The 21943-nt window shown below is 39.0% G+C and overlaps 1 protein-coding gene across 6 annotated transcripts in view; it reads right to left on the reverse strand.

Moving 5' to 3' along the window:
* Nucleotides 1–21943, reverse strand: part of CADPS (calcium dependent secretion activator) — a 487405-nt gene that overhangs the window by 228867 nt on the left and 236595 nt on the right. The window lies entirely within an intron of this gene.

The following is a 21943-nucleotide window of genomic DNA, read 5'->3' on the forward strand; positions in this document are numbered from 1 at the left end:
TGAATTGTTAAAATCAAGTCCTATCGCTGGATACCATCAGGAAATACACTACCCCGGAATGGATTTCTATTTATTTTTGGCATATAAGAAGATAATATGACCCAAGAATCAAGGCCTAAATTGATTTATAATAAATTCCCCGTCCTTCTGCATGCTAGCTGTACCTTGGGCCCTGTTTGTCAATACCGTGACGAGTGTCAGATCCTGGAAGGATGATTTTTTCTGAGCTAACCACTAGGTAACCAGACTTTTCAGCACTGTCTTTCATGAAAATGTTGCCAACAAGAACAATGAACATAAACTGTAACTTCCCACGGCTGAACAGTCATTCTCTTAAACCACCGTTTCAGTCAATAAAAATAAATTAAAATGGTTTGATATCATAAATAAAAAGAATTCTTGGCTAAAAGAGATGATTCTCAATTGGGGGTGATTTTGCCCTTCCACTCCCTGGGGACATCTGACAATCTCTGTTGACAATTTTTTTTTCTGGTTGTCACCACAAGGGGTGGGGGTGCTCCTGGCATCTACTCAGTTTATAGTTATAGATTTCTTTCTTCTCTAGTCCTTTTATGCCATTTGAGAGCCTTCTAGAACTTTTTAAAGTCCAGAGATGCTGCTAAGCCTCAATACAATGTCCAGGACTGCCCCCGGAACCAAGAATTAACTGGCCCGAAATGTCAACAGTGCTGAGGCTGAGAAAACTTGGCCAAATCCTTCACCTTCATCCAGTGGTAGGGAAATGTTAGGTAGTTCTAAGAGTTGCACAGGTCCCTGAAGGAATGATGGGGTTGTTTGTATCTGACTGCTTTGGTAGAATACAATGTTTGGGCCCTAAATCTTTGTCCTTCTGAATCTCTTCTCCTCATTCCCATCCCAGTGTATTTGCAAACCCTTCCCAGTTCCAGCTGTTGGTGAGTTGCATCAGACCATCCATATGTTTCAGAAAAAAAGATGCCAAAAATGCAAATGAATTGTTCTCTGTTAAGTATACAGCTTTGCAAAGAACCATTCAAACTAGGGCTGCTAATATATTTTTTGAAAAAAACCTATTCCAAAATGTCTCCAGTCTCTTAAAGAATCACTGGAAAAAAAATCTCTGGTTAAGAGATTAACTTGCCCATCTTTTTTCAGATGAACTTGCTTCCTGTTTTACTGAGAATTTGGAAATTCCCAAACACAGATTTGCTTATCTTCTTTGCTTGTACTTTCAAGTTTCTTCCCCTTCCATAGGGCAAGCTACCTGATGGTACTAAGTCTTGGTTTTCTCTATTTGTAAAGTGGGAATGATAATATCTACTTTACAGAGTTGTTCTGAGTTGGGGTGTGTAGATCAGGGTTATCCTTTCTCTATGGCCCACCTCCATGCCCTGGCTTGGACCTCCAGGAGCCATGTCTGTGGTACATGATCTTGCCCTCCTGGCCACAGCTGCTTGAGCCAGGTATGAGCACCTGACCCAGGACGAGCCAATCATTGCCTCATTCTGAAATTTGAAACTTACAATGGAGAGTCTTATTTTGTCTGGTGATGAGCAGAGAGGGTGTGTGGGATCCATGGGAGACAGAGTGGTCCCATCTTCTTGGGTTGATTACAGCTTGTTGGAGGTGTGGGTAAGGCACTTAGGGTCTTTGCTCCTTTGTTAGTCTGAGGCCCCATGACAAGTTTACCTATGTAACAAAACTGCACATGTACACCTGAATTTTAAATAAAAGTTAAAAATTTTTTTTAAAGACTACACACATTAAAAAAAAAACTAGTCAATTCCCACACCAAGAGAAAACATGGTTTTATAGCAGAAACAAAGAAATAGATTATCCAAGTATAATGGCTGCAAGCTTAGATGCATAAACATTGTAAAATTCAATGTCAAAATGTATGACTAACAATGTCATTTCAATTTTGTCATGAAAGTTTTTCACACACACACAAACACACATGCACAGAGGCACACACACTCTCACATGAATGGAGAGGCACAGAAACAGGACACCAATGGAGCCGGGTCACACTGGTTCAGGAGCTCTCTGTCCCCAGTGTTTATCTTATCCCTGCTAAATGTACTTGTTTCTTTAAGCTCTCTTCCTCTTAGTTTCATCTGCAAAGCTCTTTTACACCTTGACTCAGCCTATATTTATAGATTTCTTTCTTTTCTCTTCCTCCTTTTATACCTCCTTTTTAGAACCTACGCTCCCTACACAGTACAGCACTTCTGAGACTATAGGTGTTGGCGGATACTACTTCGTTTTGCTGGAATGCCCTTCCCACCCTCTCTGTACTTGCAAACGCTTTCTAGCCAAATTCAAGGGCCATTTTCAAGGGCCATCTTCTCCAGGACCATTCTTTGGTTTTCTCAACAAGAAGCACTCTGCAGTTTTCCCCAGAATGGAATCTTTACTGTTTTATATTCACTACTAAATGTACATGATTTATTTCCCTGTAAGTATGCTGCATCCTGAAAACAGGGTCTTTGCTCTTTATTTTTTAATCCTTGGCATCTATAGTGTTTTATACCTTGTAGATAATTGAAATTTATCAAATAAACAATTTATTCATTTTATTTATTTGTGTCCTGGCAACTTTATCAATAATTGTCATCTCATCTTTTTCAAGGCTGTAATAAAATGCTAACGTCTATCAAAATAAAATTCAGAGAAAAGTGAGAGCCTCTGTTAAATGTTCTCTTCCCCTGAAGTTTTCATTGGTATCCCCATTAAGAATTAACACTTTCACTTGACATTTCATTCAGGTAATTGAGAAGACAAAGCCAGCTAAGGGGGAAAATGTTTTCTTTCTTTTGTCTTGAGTGTTCACATTCAACAACATTACTAATTCTATCTTTCTCATTCACTTCACTTTGCAAGCTGGCATGGAAAGATTTACTAAACAGAAAAGAAACCATGGAATGCTCTAGGAAAACCACCCAAAAGGATGAGTGTAAACCAGGGAAATTCACAGACTCTAGTGAAATTATTCAGCAAAGAGAGATTGAGTACCGTGACTCTTAAAGCACAAATCTTGTACCCCTGCAGATGATTTGAGATGGCACAAAGATGGGACATCAAATGGCACTGTGAGGCAGTTGTTCTCTTCTGTTTCTCCTGATTATCCTAGAAAGGAGTTCTCAGTGTGAAGGAAGAATGTGTTAAATTTGCTAAGCCTTTTTTGTTCTACAAAGAAGGCAATTTTGCTGACGTTTGGAGCTCCTTCAGCAGGGAACAGAATCAATCCAGAATTTACTAACATTGTTTTTACTGAAGTTATTTTTATGGCTACTCTATATTTACAATCAGACAGAACAAGATTCCTTTTAAAATCTAAGTTAAAAAGTGAAAATAGATTTAAAGAAAAATATAAAACAAATAATAGTATCAATGATATGCCGATATGTTGTGAGGGGTAGACAGAAATGACTGAAGTTTTAGAAAAATGTAGCTAGTACTTTAACTTGTATATTTAATTGCAATGAATGTTAAAGATATATGTCAGATTTGAAAAAGGGAGGGTGTCTTACATGTAGATATATGTCCTAATTCTTTTCAAAGCCATATTTGGAATAGATTTTCCTATGAAACCTCATCATTAATATGTGCATATGAGGATTTATTCTTAATGTTAAGTTCTTAATTCCTCTGAATCATTTCCATGTTACATTTTACTTTCCAGTTGTGTGTGTGTGTATCCTGAGTTAAAAGAAGAGCAAACATTAATTGTCATATTCTGATTCTGAGAAATTATGCAAACCTCCACCTAATCCAATTATTCAGTATAATTAAAGCAGTTAGTTTTAAATTATAACTGAGCTCAATTTTAAAGGAAAAAATAAATCTCTCTTTTTAATTTTCTAGTGCTTTAGTTTTATCCAGCTTTGCAAATTGTACTTATGGCCTGTCTATAAAAATAAACATAATGTAAATTATGATTTAAATCCCCATGGGCAAGCTGTTCTGCCTTCTTTGTTAGAAAGCAAATAAGACCTACTTTATGGCCTGTTTACTAAACTGGAAATTTCAAACGTAGGGATTTAAGAGACATCAACTATATTGGTGTTGTACGTATAGAAATAACTACACAGACTAATTCTTTCAGGATAATCTGAGAATCTTTAAAACAGACCATTATTTGATGTTTTTCTTTTAAATTATATGGTAATACAGAATTAAAAAAATGTATATATCCACATTACTTACGCTCACTTCCTAAGCTGTTAAGAATCTATATATTCAGAAGACCCTAACCTGTGAGGTTCTGGTAATTTAGTTTTGATCATTATGCTGGCTCAAGTCTGCCTTTATTCCCCTCCCTCCCTCATCTGGATTGTGTCATTACTGATGCTTCCAAAACCAATGGGAAGAAACAGGATTCCCCTTTCCTCAAAAAGCCATTATATTTGAGGTCTCAAATATATTCAACCTCAAACTGTCATGTGAAATTCTAATTGAAGACCCTCATGGTAAGCAATGTATTCATAAATCAGTCAATCCATCCCTTCCCCTAAGGAAATTTTAGCAGGTGAAATTTTCATAGTAATCATATCTAAATACCTAGGTCTTCTCTACTGTGGGTGAAGTAGAGTGTTCCTCCTCTGTTCAGATTCACAATTTAGGAAGAAACAAAGTAGGAAGGCGTTCTGCTGTGTGACTTGCTCCTAAAAGCATAACCAGATTGGAGAGAAACACTCCCTGACATGTGCAGAGGAGTAAAGCACTATACCAGTTTGTATTACTGCAACAGCGAACGCTTCCTTAGCTGCAGGCTTCCTTAGCTGCAAGGCTGAGGGCCTTGACACAGATATGGCAGAACGCAGATGAGATGAAATTCTTTGTACATGTTAGCCATCATGCAATCATTTTCTTCTGGGCTCAAAAAAAAAAAAAAAACCTTATAAAAGTACAAGAGACTTACAGAGATCTTAATATAGAGATAACTGAATTTTCTATATTTAACAAATTTTTTTGAATGTCTGCAAAATCTAGTAATATGCTTTGTACTGATAGTGACTTCCCAGGTGGGGTGACAAATTAATAACCTGCTCTTTTGCAACCGTCTGGTTGCTCAACCTCCAAACCTAGATGCTATCCTTGATTCCTGTTTTGCCCCTATTGCTTCTACTCTTTTACACACACACACTCTTTCTCTCTCTTAATTCAACCATAAGCCTTTTTTTTTTGGAGACAGAGTCTCGCGCTGTCGCCAGGCTGTAGTGCAGTAGTGCGGTCTTGGCTCACTGCAACCTCTGCCTCTCAGGTTCAAGCAATTCCCCTGCCTCAGCCTCCTGAATAGCTGGGACCACAGGTGCCCGCCACCACACCTGGCCAATCTTCGTATTTTTAGTAGAGATGGGGTTTCACCATATTGGTCAGGATGGTCTTGATCTCTTGACCTTGTGATTCACCCGCTTCAGCCTCCCAAAGTGCTGGGATTACAGGCATGAAACACTACGCCTGGCCAACCATGAGCCTTTTTGTATCATCCTGTAAAACATCTACTTGTCTTCACTGTCAGTCCAGCCTAAGCCACCACTGTCTCTTGCTTGGAGGACTGCAATAGCCCCCCTACTTCTCTCCTTATGTCTACTCTTTTAAGAAAAGAACATATGTAACATGGATAAAATTTTCTCTCCTGATGATTTTTTTAAATAAAAGCTTTAGTGAGAGATCATTTACATATCATAAAATTCATGTTTTAAGTATATAATTCAATGACTGTTTTTGTAAATTTATAGCATTGTGCCACTATTGCTGTACTTCAATTTTAGAATATAACCAACAACCCCAAAAAGATCCTTTGTGTCTGTTTGCAGTCAACCACACTCCCACCCACAATCCTAGGCAACGACTAATCTACTTTCTGCCTCCACAGATTTGCATTTTCCTTATAAATGGAATCAGATAATATGTGGTCTTTTGCCTCTGGCTTTTACTCTGCATAATTTTTTGGAGGCTTATCAATGTTGGAGCATGTATGAGGACTTCAATCCTTTTTATTGCTAAATAGTACACCCATAGATGTAATTTCCGAAGCATGATAGTTAAACATCCAGGATGCCATCACTCCACTTTGAACTAGAATATTACAAAGCTATTAAGTACCCTGCATTTCCCTGTAATCCAGTTCCCACAAAGTAACCAGCACCACGGCTATTCTTTGTACAAGACTCTCTGAGGGCTTCCTGTTACAGTTAAAATGGAACTCAAAGTCCTTTCGGGTCCTACAAGGCCTCCACGATGTGGTCCTTGACTATGTCTCCTTTTGCTTTACCTCTTGCTCACAGACTCTGGTACAGTTTGTTTTTTTTTTTTCCTGTCCCTCGAACATTACAAGCTTTTTCCCATCTTGGGGACTTTAAACTTGCTCTTTTTCTTCCTTGACTGGTCGTCCTCTTGATCTTCAGGTGAGTGGATCTTTGACATTGAAGTGTCAACTCAAATAGCTCCTGTGTAAGGAGGTACTTTGAAATCAATCTCAAGGGAGTTTTTCCCAGCATACCAGTGATTTCCCATCATACTACTCTGTTTAACTTTTTTCATAGCATTCACTGGTGTCTTAAATTATTTCACTTGTTTACATACTTTTTTTTTTTTGTCTCCACCCAGTAGAATATAGGGTTGCTGAGGGTGGACACTGTGTCTATCTTGTTCATTGGTGTATCCCTTGTGTCTAAAGCAGTGTCTAATACATATTTTTATGTAAACATGTATTGAATGAATAAGGAAACAGGTAACAGGCTAAATCAGAATGCAAAGTGAATCTGCAGAGTTAAAACACAAACAGTAAACCCACATCAAACTACAGTCTTTAATTTGGTTGAATTGATAATATATTTGAATCTGAATCTGTACTTTGTCCCTGCCTCTTTTATTTTTTTTTTTTGGAAATAGAGTCTCACACTATCACCCAAGCTGGAGTGCAGTGGTGTGATCTCTGTTCACTGCAACTCCCACTTCTCAGCTTCAAGCCATTCTTGCATTCTTGTGCCTCAGCCTCCTGAGTAGCTGGGATTGCAGGTATGCACCACCACATCCGGGTTTTTTTTTTTTTTTTTTTTTTTTGTATTTTTGGTAGAGATGGGGTTTCACCATGTTGGCCAGGCTGGTCTTTGAACTCCTGGCTTCAAGCGACCCACCCACCTTGGCCTCCCAAAGTGCTGGGATTACAGCTGTGAGCTACCATGCATTTTCTTTTTAAAGTAAGTATTCCTATGAAGAAAATATAATCACTTGTCCCTTGATTGGTTTAACTTCATGCAGAGAAAGTATGTACCTGTGATTTGTACTTTGGGCATAAAAAAATTAGTGCAAATAACAAGTTATAATGCTGATTTGGAGTTTTGTGTGTTTTACTCTCACTTTTTAACAAGGTGTTTGATGTAAATTTTAAGAGACTTGTGGTTTCAGTCACCCTGACAACCTAGGTTTAGAATTAAGCCCTATTAACTGCCTCTCTATTTTGAGTGTCCTCAAGGTTATGTAGGTTTCTCGTCTTATTTCCCAAGTGCCTAAATTTTCCATTTTAAATATGGGCCAAATCTTTTTTTTTTTTTTTAGTTTACTTTTAAAAAGAGACAATAAAAGCTGAAATGAAAAGAGACTTCTTTCCTCAAATTATAAATGCATATTTTAAAAACTATCTGTATGATACACACACACACAAATATACACACACACTTATTTTTTCTATATGTAATACTTTTCCAAGAGCCTGGAAACATTTAGGTGGTAGGTAATGAAGTTGGTAGCTAATCTGAGTTTACTGTAATTAAAACTAATTGTGTTGACCTTGGTTTTAATACTTGCTTGGCAGACCCATTGTCACTTAAACTTAACATGTACAATATGGATTTGGTGCCCCGATCACTGATGGATTTTTAAAAATTAGGAAGAAACTAACAAAACACTCTATTTACAAAAGGACTTATACTGTTACTAGTTCTTGTGAAAGACCTGGAAAATTCCCACAATGACTATGTTTGTTTCATGTGCATTCTTTCTCTGAATATTTTAATCCATGGCTTTGTTTTCTCCCGATGCTTCCACGCAAGATCCTGCACAAATATAACTAAGACATTAATTGCCCTCACTTTCATACAGAAACACCACAGTGGAATCTGCTTGCTAGTTACATGAAGTATCACTCTGCTGTTTATATAATAACTCTAATTGTGCAGCTTTTTATGTATCCAGACAAATGGAGCAAATTGAGATTGCTCAGTGAGACCAGGCAGTGACCTTCATTTGAGCACAATGATTTGCTTGCTGTTTGTATACAAACAGCTGAACCCTATCTTAATTCCAGGCTCAAATTTAAAAGCTGCAATGAATTCTCTGAGGCTGTGAGAGAGAGACAGCTTCCTAATGGTAGAAGCTGAAGAGACAGAGGTCTCCCAAAAACAAATATAGCAAGTGACCTTCAGCCATTCACTTTTTCCCGGTATATAGGATGATGGAGGTTGAGCAGATGTGATGTATTCACTAAAACAAGGTGATCAACTGTCTCAGTTTGCCCCAGGATGGCGCAACGCCAATAATGAAAAGTCCTGGGTAAACTAGAATGATTTGGTCACGCTATTCACCAACATACAGGAAATAACTAGCTGTGAACTAGTAACAGCATTTCCTAGGAACTGACGCAAAAGGAACAATCATATATGAGTATACAGATTTTCATACAAGGTTATCTATCATATGCATATATCTGTGGATGGGTGTGGACACACCCACAGATACAGAAAAACTGGAAAACAACACCAAAACATATACAGTGATTATTGCTGGATATAGGGATCATGAGTAATATTTAATTTTTCCTTACGCTTTCCCTCAATTTTCTGCAACAAGGATTATAACTTTTTGGTCAGAAAAACATAAAATATTATTTTAAAAATGTAGCCAATAATAAGACCAACCACACTGCCTTATACAAAATAGTTACCAAATAAATATTATTTGAAGTGTATGCACAAAATATGCATTTTTCCTCCAGACTTTTTAGCGGTTTTATCTGTTGGGAAGAGTCCTGGGTCCAAGGTTCCACTGTAGAGTTGGAGTCAAGCCTGATTTATTTACACGTAATTAAACATTATCCTCATGAAAGACTTCAAGTACCCAACACTGACATTATCTACAGAGAACAGCTCACTTGCTCAGTGGGACTGGACTCACTGTAGGTTATTTCTCAAAATAGTTTCCCGTTAATAATACCTCCCTACCCAGCAGCAAGCATGACCACAAGCACAGTGCAATCTGACTTATAAACCAAGCAGGAAATGAAATCTAGAAGGGGAAGAGAATGCGTTAATTTTTTTTTTGGTTAGGTGTCAAAGTCACCCTAATGTCAGCATGTAACATTATGTAAAAGACACGTCTCTGCTAAAGTGGAAAAAGAACAAATTTGGTACAGCTGTAGAGTAATCCTTGTGGAGAATAAAACAGCCAGCTTGAGAACTCACTGCCCCAGTTCACAGCTGTACATCCACTACCCACACGGTTGTGAGAGATGCCAGGTGACTTCGACTCACTCAAGGTCATTCACCCAGACACTGGCAGTACAACTTACAAATTGGCAAGCACTGTGTGCAGAGCAGCATCTGGTGGTAATAAACAATTGCAAACTCCGGAGAGAAGAGACAAGTGGTGTCCGCTGCTAGAATGCAACCTCCAGAGGGCATAGTATCACCCTTGGAAAAAGAGCAGACGATGGGAATGAAAAGGAGAGAGTTTGGGCTCTACGTCCCAATGTGTCTTGAACCTGTCCTTCTCACTTGCTTTCCTCTGCCATCATCAACCACCATCCTGTCTTACATGATGACAGCCACAGCCTCCCAACTGGTGTCCCCACTCCCACTGCTGCTCATGCCTCATGCAGTCCTTCTCCATCTAGCGGCCACACTGATCTGTTAAATACGTAAATCCAACCAGGTTACTTTGGGACATAAAACCCAAACCTCCTGCCTTGACCTCCAGGTCCTGTGAGATCTGGCCCCGCCAGCCTTGCTGACTTGCTGTCTTCTCCCTTCCCTCTCCCTGTGCTCCACCCTCAGGTCTTTTTCTTGCCCCTCACAGGCGCCTTCTTGCCACAGAGTGTCAGGACTTGGCGATTCTCTCTGCTCACCACGCTCTTTACATAACTGGCTCCCTCTTGCTTCGGTTTAAGCGCAAATGCCACCTCTTGGGGATATTTTGTGACCCCTCTAATTAAAACGGCTTCTCCCCAACTTGGTAAATCTCCACCAAATCACCACGCTACATCTTTGCTTCACAGCAGTGGTGCAGGGGCCCTGAACCCACATTTTGGCTGAATGCTAAATGGGCTGAGGGTTAAAAATGAGTATTTGGCCAAAGCCAAATAGAGATGTCACTGAATAAACTTCTGAGGGTACAAGAATAATTGAAATTAACACTTTGGTTACTATTACAATGTTCTTAATAAAAACTTAATTAGCTAAAATTTAAACTTTTGTTACTTCCCCCTGCTGCCTCTATACAACACATTTAAGACAGACGGCAAATGGATATTTACTTTGACTTGAGGTTAGTGGGAAGGGAAATATTTTGGGGCCAGCTCTTTAGTATGGCCAGTCTTTGACAGCGACATTGACAGTGGGTTGTTAAGCTTTTTCTCCTTCCAGATAGGAAAGAATTAAGGTAAGCCTTATCTTATTTCATTTAATATGATGAATGCTAGTGCCTCAAACAGGTCTAGAGAGATTAGCATTATGATATAGCCTCATCTTTACTTTTCTGCTTTGCATCATTATTTAAATTTTTTGAAGATTTCTTGCCTCAAAAGTGATATAACGTTCTTCTTAAAGATATCAAGTTGTACTGTTTTTATCTTCTTATTCATTTGTTTATTCATTCATATAAAATAGTTTTTATGAATAATTTTTACATGTTAACATGTTAATACATATTTGTATATATTTTCATAGTTCCACTAATAGAATTCAACGTCTAAAGCGCATATGAAGATTTTCTACTCCAATGTGCATTTGGAACGCTCACCTGTTTTAAAAATGAATATTCAGATTTTAACACTAAGTCAGAATGATTCGCCTTGCTTATATTACAGACAGTATCACATTGATTGGGTATGATGATTATCTACATGTTTCCACGATCACTGAGCACACACAAGTCCAGAAATTTCACAAATGACTTTGAAATAACACTTGACTTTTTGGTCTGCTAAAGGCAAGGTGAAGCCAAAGGTATATAAGAGATTTTAACTGAATAATAAGGCCAAAGTCAAACTTGAAGGTATCTCTACCCAATGACTTACATGTGCCTTGTCTATTGTTTGTGCCATTTAGATTGTGGGTGCCATAACAGCTACATTTCTGCTTTTGTTCCCTGTTGTAGCCCCAGTGCCTCAAAGGCACAGTGTTTATAGCACACAGCAGCCACCCAGATAAGTGAGACGAAGGAAAGCTGACTGAATGAACCCAGGATTCTGGCCAGTAGCATCTTACGCACTTCTCTCTGTGATTTGATTCTCCCCCTGATTTCTAAGTATTTGTGAGATGTGCATGGGATGCTTGGTTCTGATTACGAATGACAAAAATTGCACACTGAGTTCTTCTAGAGGCTGCTATTTCTAGAGACCAGGCTGTTTTTGAGATTCATTTCATTTGAGGTCTCTTTAAAGCAGGAAGGTGAAAAAGAGAGAAACATTTTCTAGGTCCCAAGTCCTGCTACATTTGGCTCAACAGAAAATCACTGAATTCTGCTCTTGGGGTAGAAATAGGTTGAGTGATTTGACACAGCAGGGAGAAAACAAGGTGACATCACATGGCAGGGCAGAACTGGGACATCACACCCAGAGCCTTCTGCCGCTAATAGTCCTCCGTGATTGATCCTGCAACTCTACTGTACTACTGCATGTATAAAGTCATGGGAGACAAGAGCCCTCTTTTCATTCCTTCCCTCTCTAGTAAATTTACAGAAGAAGAACATCCAAAAAACAACACCCTGTCATTATTAGATTGTATAGCGTGCTACTTGCTAAAAGTCAAATTTACAGAGATTTACTTGTGTTGGACCTAGCAATTCCTTGGTGTGTATATTTTTATGTGTGTGTATGTATTTTATTCGTTACTTATTAAGTGACAGTGATTTCGTGTCAAGAACTCACACAATGGGTTCACTTTACTTTTCGGGATTTCTCTGTTTTTTTTTTTTTTTTTCTTTTTTTTCCCCTCCCCAGATATTTTGCAGCTGTCTTCTGTTCTTTTAGGTATAGCGCCTCATCTAGGTGGAGAGATCTGCATTATAATTATCTTTATGGTCATCAGTACTCTAAAGAGGTTTTCAAGCCCATCACACTGGGCCCCTTCTCAGCTTTCCCATAACCCTTTACCACTTGCTGCTAAGGTTTAGCTCTGAATCAACCAACATTTATTAATCATCTTTACCTGTAAGCATTATAAGAAAACTAGCCTACTACGTAGATTTTTTCCAAGTACAAGTAAGGGATCTACATATAAATGAACACATTCCACAGGAAACTAAAAAAGACATCTGAGAGATAAAGTGTCTTTAGCTTTTTTAGTTCACACCAACTGACTTTGATGGTCTGTGCAGTTTTCCTTTTTTACCACGGGTCCACTGACAGCAATAATGATTAAAATAAGAATAACATCTCTTATATTTGTGCCAAGTGCTTTGCATATGTTAAATTTGAAATGTTATTAAGCAGCCTATGGTGTAGATATCATCAGTATTATTTTGTAAGTGAAGAAACTGAGGTTCAGAAGGATTTAGTAGCTCACCTACCATAACAATGACAGTGGCACAGGTGAGATTCAAACTACGGATTCTATCACCCCAAAGCTTTTGCTCTTATGTCCATGCTGAACCTTTATTTTTCATATAATCACTGAAATGTTTCCACCCAGACTGCAGCTGTTAAAGACTGCCTGAAATAGCTGCCTCATCCCAAACCATCTAAACTGGAAGCTACAGGCTGACATGAGAGCTTTTGAATCCTTACCAAGGAACCCAGGTAACTCTGAAGGACTCCAGAGTTTAAACACCAGAGCCCTAGAAATTTCCAAACCCCCTGATAATTGGCATCATGGCAAGATGCTGTGTCCTCCCCGAGGGCCCCATCCATCTGCACCCTTATAGTGAGGCGAGTTCCGTATCACAGCACAGGGGCGTTGCTGGAAGATAAATAAGGAACTGACAAACACATAGAAAGTATTATCTTAGCTGCACTCTAGCTTCTTGAATAATGGCCCTGATCCAGAAAGACACCAGAGCAACAGGCTTGTGGAGACCCAGGCTGTAGAGGGCTGTGCCTCTGGAAGAGGACTCATGGAGGATGCTGCCTTTTGGATTCCTCTTGCCTTTGAGAACTAGTTCTTTTATCATCAAATCGAAGGCAGTCCACCCTCAGAATATGTCCTCTGGCTCTGGAAAGCATTTTGGCAATGGTACTCACTCCTACTTTGGCAGCCTTGGCCAATTGATTTCCAGGTGTTTGGAGCCTGGGTGTGTGGAGTTGTAGGATTTGGGGGCAGGCTTCCTAATTTCTCTGAGCTTCTCTTTTTTCCTTCTATTTCTTAACAGTACCATGTGGAGTTCAGTGACATTATAGTGAGTTTTAGGCTACTAATACTATTTCCTGAGAGGTTATAATATGCTGGTCATTGAACTCAGCCCTTAACATAGATCAGATTGATTTTCAACAACAACACGATGGGGCAGTTATGTTCTTGTCTCTCTTTCAAATTTAGGGAAACTGAGGCTTAATGGGGAGAAGCTGCTTGGTCAAGGTTACCCAGCTCGTAAACGGTGAAACTGTGATTTAAACCCAGGTCCGTCTGACTCTTAGCCATATGGTTCCAGCTAGTTCAGTGCCTGGTACTTAGATTTCAGTAAATGGTAGGGGTAGTTGTTACTGATAATGATTCCCTTGAGGATGATGATCATTATCATTAGTGTCTCTCCTGGGATTGTGTAAATGCCTCAAGGGCAGAGATCCTCTTTTCAGACTCACATGTGTTACACCTCACAGTGCTGATGTTTGTGGGTCGAATTATGCCTGCTGAGTGTGTACCCTAATGTGGAACACCTGTGCTGGTGTGTGCGTCAGCACATTCATCTCCATTTAAATATGGGCTGGGTTTTAATCCACAAAACAACTGAATTTATGGAAAGGAAATGCACGCTTTTAGATAGTTTTGTTGACTATTCAATGCTAATTAAGTTACTCTGTTTTAGAGATCTAATTTCTTTTAGAAAGGTAGGGTGGCAGAATGGATGAAAAGTACAGCCTTTGGGTTTGGCTTTTGGCTTAGCTATTGTACCTGCAACTTGACTAAATAACTTCATCTCTCTGGATTTCAATATTTCCACTAGTAAAATGAGAATAACAATAGTACCTATCTCATAGGTTATGGTAGGGCATTAAATAAAATGATAACTGTGAAATACCTAGCATGGCACCTGGTCCATAGAAAATACTGAATCAACGCTAATGATTACTGTTTTAGACTCAGGCCACTTTGTTTCCCCCCATGTCCCCTTCGTCCATCCAAACAAGAATAAAGCCAAGATTATAATAGTCAATAGGACTACTATCGGCCCAAGCATTGTTTTTATATATATATATGGCAATTAATTTTCATAAGAATATGGAAATGGAGGCACAAAGAGTTAAGCAGCCTGCCCACAGTCACACAGTGGAAATATGAACCCAGTGCTCTGGCTCTCAATTTTGTACTCTTGTCCATGACACCATACTGCTTGTGAACACTGATGAATCTAAATCAAGTATCTGTTGTTTTCTTATTAGTGAGGATTTAGAATTTCCCCCTCATTCTATCATTACAGGGAAATAACTCTATGACATTCTTTCCTATGTTCTCCCTGACCAATAAATACAAAATACAGTGGCTTTTCACACTTGGAGAGAAAAGTATTAAATTTGATTTCTACTGAACAGTGATAGAAAAACAGTCCAGTTCTTAGATTTACTCCAGATATAAGTGGCAGATAATCTTCTCTGGCAAGGTAATAGAGAAGCTGAATCAGAAAGGAAATGACCTACAGTCACTTAGTCCTTAAGGGTTTTTTAAAAAGAGTACAGCCTTGTTTCATAGCTACACAAGATTAGATTACTCATGAAATCAGAACTTTTATAGATTTTTCACATTTAGATGGAGTATCAACGTTTGGCAAACTCCAGTCACCATTTGATCATCCAATTCTGAAACTCCAATTAATTACAGAAATTTCACCAACTCAGAGTTAGTTGCAATTCCTGAAACCTCTGTCTTAAGTTCTGCCATTATGGTTCTACTCTGGACCAGTTAGTTGGATGAAATAATTATAGAATTGTTGAGGTAGAAGGGACCTTGGATTCCACTTTTCAGGACTTGGAGAAGTTGGGAAGCTTGGTGGCTTACATGACACAGGTTGGCAAATTTAGGATGGAGCTGGGAGCAGAACTAGGAGCTCTCTCTCCAATACTTGTTCCCTAGCACCTTGATTCCTTCCCACTGTCTATCCGACTGTCTGTTGTCCTAGCAGTCTGCCCACCTTCACCCTCCAGCTCACAAACACACATAAACTGGTCTTAAATAAACATTGGGAATTCTGGACCAAGCATTCTGGTCTGAGAGGCAGGACAGTGTCTGAGCATCCCAAACTGTGATTATAATTTTACTTCCTCCCAACCTACGTATCTTCTGGGAGCCTAGCAAAATTGAATTTCTGGGTCAGTGTTGACTTTTACCATTTATGATTTAATTAACTTGGAAAGAAATTAAACCTTTTTCTGGAAGGAAAAAACAGAAGAAATGGTATCCAAGCTCCACGTTCTCACTACATAATGTCTCTACATAAATATCTCCTGGACTGTGAACTTGAGCATGGAGTGTCAAGACAGGAAAGGAGCTGCTTCTCAGGAAGCCTCATTCCCTTTCCCATTCAGTGGCCTTTGAAGTTCTCAAAAGCTACAGTGGCTCCTGGAATACAGACCATGCCCAGGCACTCAGATTTTTCCAATCAACTCTCCTCCATAGGTGCACAACTTCAAAGGTCATATCTGTGTTATCCCCCACTCTAACACTAAAGCCTAGCAAATAGTATGTGCTCAATAAATACTAGTTTACCAATATATGGTTCCAAGTTTACTCTGGTCCTTAAAGATATTTCAGATTTCAAGATGGAAATACAATCATATTTTCCCTGGCTTAAACTCCGCCAATAGCTTCTCCAGGGTCTTGGAATAAAGTTTAAACCCTTTGTGTGGCCCCTAAGACCCCTAAGTTGTCTGGCCCTGCCCTGCTGTCTGCACTCTCCCTGGAAACACTCTCCCTCAATGACTAATCTCTAGGCACATTGTTCCCCTTTCTGGTCCAGGACACATCAAGCCCCTCCCTACCTCAAAGCCTTGCACTTGCTGTTTCCTCTTCCCTATGCCCCCACCACTTTCTATCACAGCAGCCTGCTCATTTCTTTCAGAACACAAATTATAATCTGTTGTTACCCTTATATATTCATTTGTTCATTTGTTTATTGCCTATGTCCCTTACTTGAATGTTTGATCCACAGGCCAAGGTTTGAGATATGTTATTCATAGCTGTAGCCCCAGCACTGGTTGGACATAAGGAAAGCATCCTGTGTACACTTGCTGAAGGAATGCAAGTATCTACCCTTTTGTATCATCGTATCACATATGAATATCAAAGAAACCATTCAGGAAAGATACTCTGCCTCGATTTAAACCATTCCAAGGCCCAGTACACAGGAAACATTTTGCTTAAATTGAAAAAGGAAGCACCATTAAGAAGATAATACATGAGGCAGGCAACTGGAGGGAACAACTTCCTTTTCTGACTTTGTAACTGACTCAGTGTGGGAACAATTTAATAGAACTCCATTTCTATGAATAATTTGGGTATAATAAGCCTGGCCCATTCTGCACTCTACCATTAGGATGAGTAATATACTTCACAGAAGAAAAATGTTACAGGGAGTTGTTGTATTTTGGTTTTGTCTTTTGTTTGTCTCATCAGATGAGATGTCATTGAAGAACTCTAGGGCCATGGCAAGATTTCCCAGTTAGGGCATTTTATTTTGTCATTCCCTTGGAAAATCCCAATTTTCCAAGTTTGGTTGTGTTTCCTAATCCATGGCAATAATGAAATTCATAAGTCATGAAGCCCATGGCCTGTCAGGGAGTAATGAACTTGTTAAATAATCAAATGCCAAGTGGCATCTTTGGTTTCAATTCAGTAGGATATAATTTCAGATACATTAGCACAATACTGGGTTGCTAATTCGAATTTCCTTTCTTTTCGGTAAAATTATTTAAGTGTTCCAGTATTTAATCCTTGGGGCATGGTTATTATAGAGGACAACTTACATTGTACAAAACTACCAAAAAATATAATTTTGGAATATATTTTCTACTCAGGGAATACGTCAGGTTTCTTTACATCAATTTTTTTTTTCAAATTAATGTAATTTGCCTACCATCTTCCCAATCTCTGCCATTTCCGTATACCAACACAAGATACTTTCATGATTACTTTTCATTGTATCCAGGTACCACCTGTGCTATTATTTACTTAATATATTTTATTTAAATCGATTCACTTTTTAAATGTTAATGTATTTCTTTAAAAAGGAAATCTTATGTCATTGCTACAAAAGACAAAACGGCACCACCAGCCATGAATAGAAGGTAAGCGTAATGGGATCTAAACAAGGCTATGAAATCTTAACTGGATGCTGTTGCCTGCAGGAGGCTCTGAGCCTGAGACCTGTGGAGGTGTTAATGACCTACTAGCATCAAATTAAAATGTTCTCCTTGACCTGATCAGAAGAATTGAAAAATAAATGGAAAAGGAGTGCCTTCTTTTTCACATAATTTCATCTCAGTCAATGCCACGTTCTGGTATTACTTAACATAATCTCTGTTCTTAGTAAAGGTAAGAGTGCCACCCTTTGAAATATATCACCTTAGAGCAAGAACAGCCCTCTGCTCTATTTCAAAGAAAGTGGGAAAATATATTCCAAATGCTTTGGAATTCCCAAAGCATTTCCTTCTCCATCTCCGTGTCTTCCTGAAGCTGCTGATCTAATGGCAGGATTTCAAGCACTTCTGCGTAAGTATCCCCATTGGTTTCCCATCAGAAGCAAAAACAACCTGTTGCAAATGGAGACAATATTGTAAAATAAATATACCTCATGAAAACTTGATCATATATTATCCTGGCTTTCTATGTTAAAAACGCAGGAGAGGAGGACAACAGAATTGAGAGGACATGCTCTGCTTGAAAACAACCGACAGGTAGCAAACAGATTGATCAACTGAAGGATAAGTGTGGGCCACAATTTAGCTGAGAGTATAAGAGGCTGCCCTGCCTTCACCACACACACCATTTTTTCCAACCACAAAGTATTAATACATTTAACTAATGAACACAGTGTTATTATATTACACAACTGATCCAATATGATGATGCTGAGCAGGGTCATGGCTATAAGTGAAGAGATGGCACTGATAAAAGGAGGCGAAGGATGTGAAATGTCAATTCAATACATGAGGATTCCAAATAACATACTCTTAGACAAATTGGGTTATGTTATGTACTCCTGAATTTTTGGCTATACTTGAAAAAAAAAAAAAAAAAGACAACAGCCAAATTCCTTGTAGACATGTGCTATGGCTCAATGTTAGGGTTCCACTTATGGGGTGTAGTACTTGGTAGCAGCAACCATGGAATTTGAGTAATAAACAAAACATGTTTGAATGGAGTTTTGGTTATAGAATATATAAATAAAGCATGGGCACCAGCTGGCTGTAAAAAATAGTCAAAGACAAGATTCAGAAGATGAATAGGGCAGGAAAAGGGCTAAGCTTGTCAGAGCATGAAGTGGAGTTATTAGGACGAATTAAAGATAATCCCTGAAAGGAAAATTTCTGGAATAATCAAAATCAAGTAGCAGAGATGACAGCTGGAGATTAGTAATAGGAGAAAGTGTAAGTGGGAGGGGAGAGAGTGGAGAAAAGGAGAAGAAATAAAGCTTCAGAGAAAAGAGATGATGAAGAGGCTTCTGAGTAAGTTAAAACTAGGGAGGCAGGAAGAAAATGGAACTGCACAAACAGACTCGTTCATGCTACCAGATAAAACTGGAGGTAAGCCAGCTGCAGTGGCCCATGTCTGAATCCTAGTACTTTGGGAGGATGAGGCAGGGGCAAGTCACTTGAGCCCAAGAGTTCGAGACCAGCCTGGGCAACATGGTGAAACCCCGTCTCTGCAAAAATATACAAAAATTAGATGGGCATGGTGGTGTATGCCTGTAGTCCCAGCTACTCAGGAGACTGAGGTGGGAGGATCACGTGAGCCCAGGTTGGCCAAGGCTGCAGTGAGCTGTGATTGCACCACTGTACTCCAGCCTGGGTGACAGAGTAAGACCCTATCTCAAAAGAGAAAACGAAACAAAACAAAACAAAACCCAAACCCCAAAACAAAACAGAACAAAACCACTTGGAGGCAGAGAAAAACTACCAGAAGTGAACTGTGACAAAGAAAAATGGTTAAAAAGAGTATTGAGTATAGAATTGTGGATTTAGAAGGAAAATAAGTAAAGGATATAGGAGAGTCTACATGTAAAGGATAAAGGAAGAGAGGAAGACACATGAGTGTTGTACATTTCAAGTTCCGCGTATATCCCTTTGGGATACTATAGAGATGGCAAATACAGGGCACTTGTACTCCTTCCTCTTCCACGGCAGACGTTACAAGTTGACCTTGGCACTATTTTCCTCTGAGTATGGATTTGGCCTCAAACCCTTCTCAATACAGCACTTTAGGTAGCTACCACTGACTGATTTGACTTGACCCTGGTCATGAAACCTGAATCCTTAAGGTATTACAAATCAACCAACCTACTGACTGAAGAGGAATCAAAAATGTATACTTCTTACTGGAAAAGCAAAATGTTTCAATGTGAGCTGTTTCTGTATATAGACATCATAAGCCACATGTATAGTTATGAGTAAGTATGTATATGAAAAATGAATATTTCAAGCAGGTAGACCCAAGCATTCTGCAATTATTTGTAATCTGAAATACTGTTTTAACCATTTACAAACACAGGAAAATCAACTCATCATTTACCCTGGTAAGTAAAACCGTTGCGTCTGATTGAATGTTACAAACTGCGTTTTGAATTATAATAGCTCATATGAAACAACAGTCTGTTAGAATAATCAGAACTTTCTTCTTCCTTCTCAATCTTATAACACCATATTGGGCCCAGCATCTTAAAGGGTTGGCAGAAACACCAAATAGGTTGTTCTTCCCCCATGTATCATACATTTTTAAAAAGCACAAATAGTGCAGTATAACATAAGAGCACGAAAAATGATCAGACCATTTGAGGAATAACTGGGATTTCATCAATGGCAGTAAAAAAGAATCACATTCATTGTCAGTTTGAAACTTGGTTGTAAAAAAAAGGGAGGAAGGGTGGCGTGTGACAAGGTGCACTGGTTTCCATTTCCTCTTGTACACACTCATTAATTTCTCCCAGCTTCTGAGCATCTGAGGCTTTTGCCTATTCATGCAAAGAGCCACTTGAAGGCATACAATGCCCTCAGATTTTCTCTAGTCCAGGAAACATTCAGTGCTTTCTTTGAACTATTTTGTTTGAACATCCTGGCAAGTTATTCATGTTCTGCCAAACAGCTCATAATGCTCTGGGGGAGGAGAGGCAGTGAGCTGCTGTTCAGGGTTTCTCTTTTGATGACTCTCTTATGAATTAACACCAACACAAAAAGATGCTCATTAGTCTAGATGGGCTTAACTGAGATAGAAAAGGAAGGGAGAGAAAAGTAGTGGATAGGGAGGGAAGGGAGCAATGATCTCTCAAGAATCTTTGAGGCCTGAGAGTCTATTGACCCTAATGAATGAACCCATTATTGCTCCTGTGGACCACTGAAACAGTACCCTAACTGACCTCCTGCACAACCCTGCCCACCCACTCCCCATCCACTGCAGTCAGAGTCATCTTTTCAAAATACATCTCCAATCCATGCTTTCCTCACCAAGGCCTAACAACTTCCCCATGGTATGGCCCTGCCTGCCTCTCTGGCAGCTTATCCACCCCTCATTCTCCAAACTCCAGCCCTCCTGGCCTCCTTTGAATTTCTCCTTGCCCAGGGCCTTTGCTAACCACAAGACCTTTGCACAAGCTGTTTACTCTGCCTAGAATGCTCTCCACCCATCCCCACTCCCATTGCTCAACTTTAATAATATTAGTTCAAATGCCTCATATGTCCTAAGGAAGGCCTATTCTGCATCTGTCCTCACAAACTGGTTCAGGTGCCTCCCACTATCTCCTCTCAAAGCATTCTTTGTCAGCATTTATAACTATTTATAATTATATATTTGTGCCATTACTTTTCTGATGGCCCCATGAAACTGTGAGCTGTGGAGGGCTACAACAGTGACTACTTTCCTTTCCACCATGAAATAATACCTTGTACACACACATAGTAAGCATTTGACTAAATTATATTGACCCATTGAATTAATGTATTATGTAACATACTACCTTGCTAATACATTCAGAACTATGACATATAGGAAAAAAATTAGACAAAAACCCAAATATCGTATGTTCTCACTAATAAGTGGGACCAAAGCTATAAGGATTCAAAGGCATAAGAATGATACAATGGACTTTGGGGACTCAGGGGAAGGAGTGAGAAGGGGGTAAGGGATAACAGACTACAAATTGGGTTCAGTGTATACTGCTCAGGTGATGACACCAAGATCTCCCAAATCACCACTAGAGAACTTAGTAATATAACCAAATTCCACCTGTTTCCCAAAAATATACAGAAATAAAAACATTTTTATGTCTTATACTGAAAACCAAATATTTAGAAAATTTAATAAAAGTAAATTTATATCAAACT

This window comes from Hylobates moloch, unplaced genomic scaffold, assembly GCF_009828535.3.
Source record: "Hylobates moloch isolate HMO894 unplaced genomic scaffold, HMol_V3 SCAFFOLD_4, whole genome shotgun sequence".
NCBI classification, from domain to species: Eukaryota; Metazoa; Chordata; class Mammalia; order Primates; family Hylobatidae; genus Hylobates; species Hylobates moloch.